Source organism: Mus caroli (genome assembly GCF_900094665.2).
Source record: "Mus caroli chromosome X unlocalized genomic scaffold, CAROLI_EIJ_v1.1 GL456233.1, whole genome shotgun sequence".
Lineage (NCBI taxonomy): Eukaryota > Metazoa > Chordata > Mammalia > Rodentia > Muridae > Mus > Mus caroli.
This window is the reverse complement of record NW_018388438.1, coordinates 180,711-188,843: the sequence shown is the minus strand read 5'-3', so window position 1 is coordinate 188,843 and position 8,133 is coordinate 180,711. Positions and strand designations below refer to the sequence as shown.

The following is an 8,133-nucleotide window of genomic DNA, read 5'->3' as shown; positions in this document are numbered from 1 at the left end:
GCCCCAAGCCAGGACAGCTGGAGAGTACAAACTCCAGGAGCGGGCCATATTGTTTTTGAGAGCCTTTTGTCTTGGGGCTTTTGCAGTCCCGTTGCAAGACGTCCTGCACTCTGGTCCCAGCTTGGAGCCTCCCTGCTCCAGCCTTCCCTGGTGTCTCTGGTGCCACCTGCGCCACAGCTCCTCGGAGCCCCTTTTGTCCTGCAGTAGACCTTGTTAGAAGTCCTCCTGGTGGGGCTCAGGTTGTGGGGGGTGGGTAGATGAACGCTGCAGCCAGCAGCTACCCCATGGCCTCCTTATACGTGGGCGATTTGCACCGAAGCCATGCTGTATGAAAAGTTCAGCCCTGCGGGCCCTGTGCTATCCATCAGGGTCTGTAGCGATATGATCACCTGGTGCTCTCTGGGTTATGCCTATGTCAATTTCCAGCAGCCAGCTGACGCTGAGAGGGCCTTGGACACCATGAACTTCGACGTGATAAAGGGAAAGCCAATCCGCATCATGTGGTCACAGAGAGATCCCTCTTTGAGAAAGTCTGGGGTGGGAAATGTCTTCATCAAGAACCTGGACAAATCNATAGACAACAAGGCACTGTATGACACTTTCTCTGCCTTTGGAAACATCTTGTCCTGTAAGGTCGTCTGTGATGAGAACAGCTCTAAGGGCTATGCTTTTGTTCACTTCGAGACCCAAGAGGAGGCCAACAAGGCCAAGAATATGAATGGCATGCTTCTCAATGACCCGTAAAGTGTTTGTGGGTAGATTCAAGTCTCGAAAGAGCAGGAAGCTGAGCTTGGAGCCAAGGCCAAGGAATTCACCGATGTTTTTATCAAAAACTTCAGAGAAGAGGTGGATGATGGGAATCTGAAAGAGTTCTTCAGCCAGTTTGGTAAGACCCTAAGTGTCAAGGTGATGAGAGACTCCAGTGGGAAGTCCAAAGGCTTTGGCTTTGTAAGTTAAAAGAAACATGAGGATGGCAATAAGGCTGTGGAAGAAATGAATGGAAAAGAAATGAGTGGGAAAGCCATATTTGTAGGCCGCGCACAGAAAAAGGTAAAACAGCAGGCTGAATTAAAGCAGAAGTTTGTGCAGCTGAAGCAGGAGAGGATTAGCCGGTACCAGCGGGTGAATCTCTACATTAAGAACTTGGATGACACCATTGATGATGAGAAATTAAGGAAAGAGTTTTCTCCCTTTGGATCAATCACCAGTGCGAAGGTGATGCTAGAAGACGGAAGAAGCAAAGGGTTTGGCTTTGTCTGTTTCTCCTCTCCTGAAGAGGCGACCAAAGCTGTCATGGAGATGAACGGATGCAATGTGGGCTCCAAGCCCCTGTATGTCGCCCTGGCCCAGAGAAAGGAAGAGCAGAAGGCTCACCTGACTAACTCCCTACCAGTGCCATCTTAAATCAGTTCCAGCCTGCAGCTGGTGGCTACTTTGTGCCCGCAGTTCCGCAGGCTCAGGGAAGACCCCCATATTACACNCCTAACCAGTTAGCACAGATGAGGCCTAATCCACGCTGGCAGCAAGGCGGGAGACCTCAAGGCTTCCAAGGAATGCCAAGTGCCCTGCGGCAGTCTGGGCCTCGTCCAGCTCTTCGACAGCTGGCTCCAACTGGTAATGCTCCCGCCTCTCATGGCCTTCCTACTACTGCTCAGAGAGTTGGGTCTGAGTGCCTGGACCACTTGGCTATGGACTTTGGTGGGGCTGGTGCCGCCCAGCAAGGGCTGACTGACAGCTGCCAGTCTGGAGGCGTCCCTACAGCTGTGCCAAACCTTGCACCTCGGGCTGCAGTTGCTGCTGCTGCTCCCAGGGCTGTAACTCCATACAAGTACGCCCCCAGTGTCCACAGCCCGCACCCTGCCATCCAGCCACTGTAGGCTCCCCAGCCTGCAGTCCACGTCCAGGGTCAGGAGCCCCTGACTGACTCCATGCTTGCTGCAGTGCCCCCCCATGAGCAGAAGCAGATGCTGGGGGAGCGTCTGTTCCCGCTTATCCAAACAATGCATTCAAACCTGGCTGGGAAAATCACCGGGATGCTGCTGGAAATTGACAACTCTGAGCTGCTGCACATGCTGGAGTCCCCCGAGTCCCTCCGCTCCAAGGTGGATGAAACTGTGGCAGTCCTGCAGGCTCATCATGCCAAGAAAGAAACTGCCCAAAAAGTGGGCATTGTTGTTGCTGCTACCTCTTAGACAAGAAAAAAAGAGTCGAAAGCCAAATAACCCCTCATGCCATCCAGCTAAGGTCTGAAGACGTCCTAGTTTGTCTGTGGATCTCCACACCAAGAACCAAGTTGCAAATTCAATAGGTCATTTTGTATCAGAAGGTCAATTATGAAGCACCTATAATTTTTCAATTATAAGAATATATTCTCTAGGTTCTGTTGTGACCCAGACGATAACTTTTTTTTTTCCTATTGTGGGTTCTGTTTGTTTTCCCTCATCCCAGAAATTGGTTTTGATGTACCCAAGACTTAAGTTTCTCAAATAAAGAAAATAAAATCTCCATTAAAAAAAGACGCTATAGTTTAATACCTTGTCTTTGAGAATTATTAAATTGTTGACNAAACATCTCAAATACTTGACTGATATAGTCAGTTTTAATATAACATGGGCAGTGACGAATTATACTATCAGTTGTTTCCCTTGAAGAGAGGTTGTAACTAAAAAGCATGAAAAGTTATTAATAGTCACGTGTGCATAATTTATTTATGTATTTATTAATCACAAATAAGAGCATTCATTTGCAGCAATTGATTAAGTATAAGTCCTCAAGAATTAACACCATTATGTGGAAACAGGTAGAATCTGAGGACACCAAGAACAAACTTTTTTCAATTTGACATGCACATTCTCTAAAAATACCAAAATATTATCTCAAGCCATCACTGTTTTGATTATATAAAGAACAAGATTATTCTTATGTAAAGCCTGTAATATGCCTGAGATATAAATCTAGCATGGCATTGCCTTAAGGGGTCTTGTCCAGGCAATCTAGGACAAATTTTTAAATGTCCAAAAACAGTTTTCTTAAAAGAACATCATTTTTTTTCTTATGAGTTGTATATGCATAAACAATTGCAAATTTGAGAATTTATAGTATCTGAGGGAGGAACAATTTTAAGCAATTGTAAGCTCTGAGATATATATTGATAAATATACAAATTAAAGCTTATTCAACATTTTAAAACACCATGTACAGCACACAATTTAATTATCTATGCTGAAGCAGGAGGAAACTCAAAAGAATAAGCATGTGATCCATAGAAGGGCTTTTCTCCCATAGAAGGGCTGTTTTTAAACACAGTAAATGGGATGCATGCAAGGGGAGGGGGGATAAAATATGGAGTGTAAAACATAAAAAAATACATAAATATATAAATAAGAGTTTAAAAGTATTTCATTGTAGTTCCTCTTTGAATGTCTGGTAGGATTTTGCTGTGAATCCATCTGACTTTTGCTATAGTCAGAAGGCTTTTTATTGATGTTCCAATATCTTTCTTTGTTATGTTATATTTAGATTGTCTCTTCTTGGTTTAACTTTGGTAGTTTGGATGAATCAAAAAATTCACCCATTTTTTTGGGGATTTCCCAACTTAATGGAGCACAGGTTTTTAAAGTATTCTTTTAAGATTATCTGTATTACTTTGATTATATGCTGTAATGTTTTCATGTGCATTTCTGATTCTGTTAATTTAATTCATCTCTTTCTTTTGGTTAGTTGGGTCAGGGGTCTGTTGGTCTTGTTTATCTTTTCAAAGAACAAACTGTTTGATTCATTGATTCTTTGTATTGTTTTATTTGATGCTATTTCATTAATTTATGCTTTGATTTTTATTATTTCTTGTCTACTGGGCTTGGGTTTGGTTTGTTCTTGTTTTTCTAAATTCTTGCACTGCACCCATTAAGTCATTTATTTGCACTTTTTTTCTGATCTTTTAATGTAAGAGCGTTGTAAACTTCCCTCTTTGAACTGCTTTTAATGTATCCTATAGTTTTTGCTGTGCTTTTCTTTTATTTAGTTCCAGGAATATTTTCCCTTATTTCTTCATTTCTTCATTGACCCATTCATTATTCAGTACAAATTGTTTAATCTCCATGAGTTCATATCCTTATTAGAATTTTGTTTGCTGTTGATTTTAAATTTTATTGCATAATGACTGGATAGGATGCATGGGATTATTTTAAATTTTTGTATTTGCTAAGGTTTATTTTATGTCTATTTTAGAGAAGCTTCTACATGCTGACTATATTTATTTTTTGTCCAGATGATGTATTTGAGACAGTAGGGTGGAGGTTGAAATCATCTAAAATTATTGTATTTGTGTTAGTGATCAAGTAGGCTTTATTCCAGAGATTCAGGGATGGTTTGACATACATAAGTTAATAAACATAATCTGTGACTTTAATCTCATTTGTTTTTAGGAAATTGAATGAACCAAAGTTTGGTGCATATATGTATAGTATTGTGATATTTTTCTGATTAATTGATCCCTTGATTAGATGACCTGTCCTTCTTTGTCTCTTGTGAATAGTTTTAATTTCAAGTCTGTTTTGTCAGAGATTAGATTGTCAGTGCCTACTTGCTTCTTGATTCCAATTGCTTGGAATTTTTTTTTTCATTCTTTCACTTTAAGGTATCCTATCTTTAAAACTAAGTTGAGTTTCTTGTAGATAGCAGATCAATGAATTTTGTTAGTTCTTATTTTTAATCCATTTAGCTAGACTGTGCCTTTTTGTTGTTGAGGCCATCAATATTTAGTGTTAGTTTTAAAGGTATGCATAGATTGGAGTCATATTTCCTTCTTTCTTACTTTTTTTGATTTTTTTGTATTTCATTAAATTATGGATTAATTTGTTTTCTTTCTAGAGTCTCTTGGCTGTGCTTATTCCTTTCTTCAATGAAAAGTATTGCTTCTGGTATTCTGCCTAATTATTTTGTTGTTGTTGTTGTTGTATATGGTGTATAGGCTGTTTGGATCATGGAAAGTTTTGCTGGGTATAGTCTGGGTTGGCAGTCCTGATCTATTAGAACTTGAGATGTATTGCTCAAGACTCTTCTGGCTTTCAGAAAATCGTGTATTATTCTGATTTCCCTGACTACTCAAGGTCTTTTGTGTTTCCATATGAAATTGAAATAGGTATTTTTTTCTATTTCTGTGTAGAATATCATTGGAATTTTGAAGGGATGGCTGGCCCCTTAGTATGAGCTAACTTGATTAAACACAAGATCATTCTACAAGTGCCATCTTCTATAAACTTTATATAGCATTTTCATTCAATCAGCTTTTGTTTTATATTTTTCTTATTTAAGAAGAACTACTTATCCGATTTAGGGGAAAAATTACACTTTTTTCTCTCACTGGGTCTGGACTCAGTCAGAGAAGATGCACCTAATCCTCAAGAGACTTGAGGCCCTAGAGAGTAGAGAAGTCTGGTGGGTTGGGGGTGGGGTTTGGGGATGTCCTCTAGGAGATGGGGGTTGAAGAGGTATGGGATGTGGAGCAGTCAGAAGGTGGACTGGGAGGGGGATAAAGTCTGGATTGTAAAAAGAAATTAAAGAATAGATAATAATAGCAATAATAAATTAACATTCTTATATCTTATAGTTTTTCCTTAATAAAAACATATCTTCTTTTCATTGTTTCCTTGGATGTAAAGTTATTTCCTTTAATATCTCCATCAACTTTTTTATTATGTGTTTATGCACGCGTATGTGTGGTGTGTACATTCACGAAAGCCAGAAGAGGGCTCTGGGTGTCAACCTCTATCACTCTCCTTCTACCTCATTGTCTGAGAATCTCCCTAAACCTGGAACTTGGGTTTTTGTTGTTGTTGTTGTTGTTGCTGGTTTTGTTTTTTTTGTTTATTTCTTTGTTTTGTTTTGTTTTTCTAGACTGGAACCCAGCAACCATCCTGTCTCTGTCACCTTGACACCTTGTGATGAAGCTACAGGCATGTGAAAGGTCATACCTGGATTGTTACATAGGTGCTATGATCCAAATTCAAGTGTTCACTGTTGTACAAAATATACTCTTATCCACTGAGTAATCTTTCTAGCCCTTCTGTTAATTTTAGTTACATATATTTATTAAAAAAATTAAGCCCCACTGACCTTAATTTCCAATAGATGCTTGAAGCAAGTCATTGTAAACCATCTGTCATACCAGCAATCTATAGATTGACAAATCTGTGCATCATGCTTTTTGGAAGCATATGCTTTTTCAAAGTACAGTTTGTCAGTGTGACACAAAACATGTTTACTAATTGTTCCAAATATCTATAGAGAGACTGTAGAGGAGGTGCAATTTTATTTCTACTCTGTTAAGTTTTTACTTTTTTGGTTGGCTAAATATAATAAATTGCTTACATATTTCCCTTAACTTCAACTTCTCATTCTTTTATTTTACTTTTTTTTTTTTACTTTATCTGCAGTTATTTTATTCTGAATTCATTCCCGTGCCGTGAGTTTTTGTTTCTTCAGTTTCTTCTGGGATATCTTTTTCTTCTGTGCAATCTCCTCTTCTGGCTTTGGGACAATTTGTTCCTTCTCAGTGAGGATCTTCTCAATGTGGCAGTGGGAGGGGTGCCTTGTTCACCTGGACGTGTTCAATGACTAGAGAATCTACGTCTAAACCCTTAATTTCAGCATTACTCTCTGCATTTTTAAGGATTTGTAGCAAAAATTTAGCACTCTTGTTTGGCTACCATCCCTGTGTCCAGCCCCACTGTTTGGCCTGGGCACACCTACCGACTCCACCATTATATGGCCAAAATGGCACACATTGCTTCTTTAAAGTGACATCTTTCAGATACCTGATGGCTTTGCAATTATGCATACCCTTGATGGCCTGGGCAGTTTCCCAGGTGTTCTTAAAGTGAACACGAAGGTTTGAACCTCTTGATTTGCATGATTTTGTGGGGTTTTCTGGGTCAAGAGAGTAGCAAACCATCTTCATAGGTCACCTCTGGCCGCTTACAGGAAGAGCAAACTTATCATTCCTATTTATTTATATATTTTTAGTTTGTTTTTTGAGACAGGGTTTCGCTGTGTAGTCCTAGCTGTCCTAGCACTCACTCTATAGACCAGGTGGGCCTCCAACTCAGAAATCTGCCTGCCTCTGCCTCCCAAGTGCTGGGATTAAAGTCATGTGCCACCACGGTCCAGCAAACTTCTCATTCTTTTTTTTAACCTTTTTCCAATTTTTATTAGGTATTTTCTTCATTTACATTTCAAATGCTATCCCTAAAGTCCCCTATTCACTCCCCGCACCCTGTACACCTACCCACCCACTCCCACTTCTTGGCCCTGGCATTCCCCTGTACTAGGGCATATAAAGTTTGCAAGACAAAGGGACCTCTCTTCCCAATGATGGCTGACTAGGCCATCTTCTGCTACATATGCAGCTAGAGACACAAGCTGGGGGGTTACTCGTTAGTTCATATTGTAGTTCCACCTATAGGATTGCAAACCCTTCAGATCCTTGGGTACATTCTCTAACTCCTCCATTGTGGGCCCTATGTTCCATCCAATAGATGACTATGAGCATCCACTTCTGTGTTTGCCAGGCACTGGCATAGCCTAAGGAGAGACAGATATATCAGGGTCCTTTCAGCAAAATCTTGCTGGCATATGCAATAGTGTCTGAGTTTGGTGGAAGATTATGGGATTGATCCCCCGGTGAGGTAGTCTATGGATGGTGCATCCTTTCAACTTAGTTCCAAACTTTGTCTCTGTAACTCCTTTCATGGGTGTTTTGTTCCCTATTCTAAGAAGGGACAAAGTATCCAAATTTGGTCTTCCATCTTCTTGAGTTTCATGTGTTTTGCAAATTGTATCTTGGGTAATCTAAGTTTTTGGGCTAATATCCACTTATCAGTGAGTACATATCACGTGACTTCTTTTGTGATTGGGTTACCTCACGCAGTATGATGCCCTCCAGATCCATACATTTGCCTAGGAATTTCATAAATTCATTCTTTTAAATAGCAGAGTAGTACTCCATTGAGTAAATGTACCACATTTTCTGTATCCATTTCTCTGTTGAGGGACATCTGGGTTCTTTCCAGCTTCTGGTTATTATAAATAAGGCTGCTATGAACATAGTGGAGCATGTGTCCTTCTTACCAGTTG

General features: G+C 40.1%; 1 pseudogene; it reads left to right on the top strand.

The window, feature by feature from the left end:
- Positions 1 to 257: 257 nt before the first annotated feature.
- Positions 258 to 2,192, top strand: LOC110287597 (annotated as a pseudogene).
- The last annotated feature ends 5,941 nt before the right edge of the window (positions 2,193 to 8,133 follow it).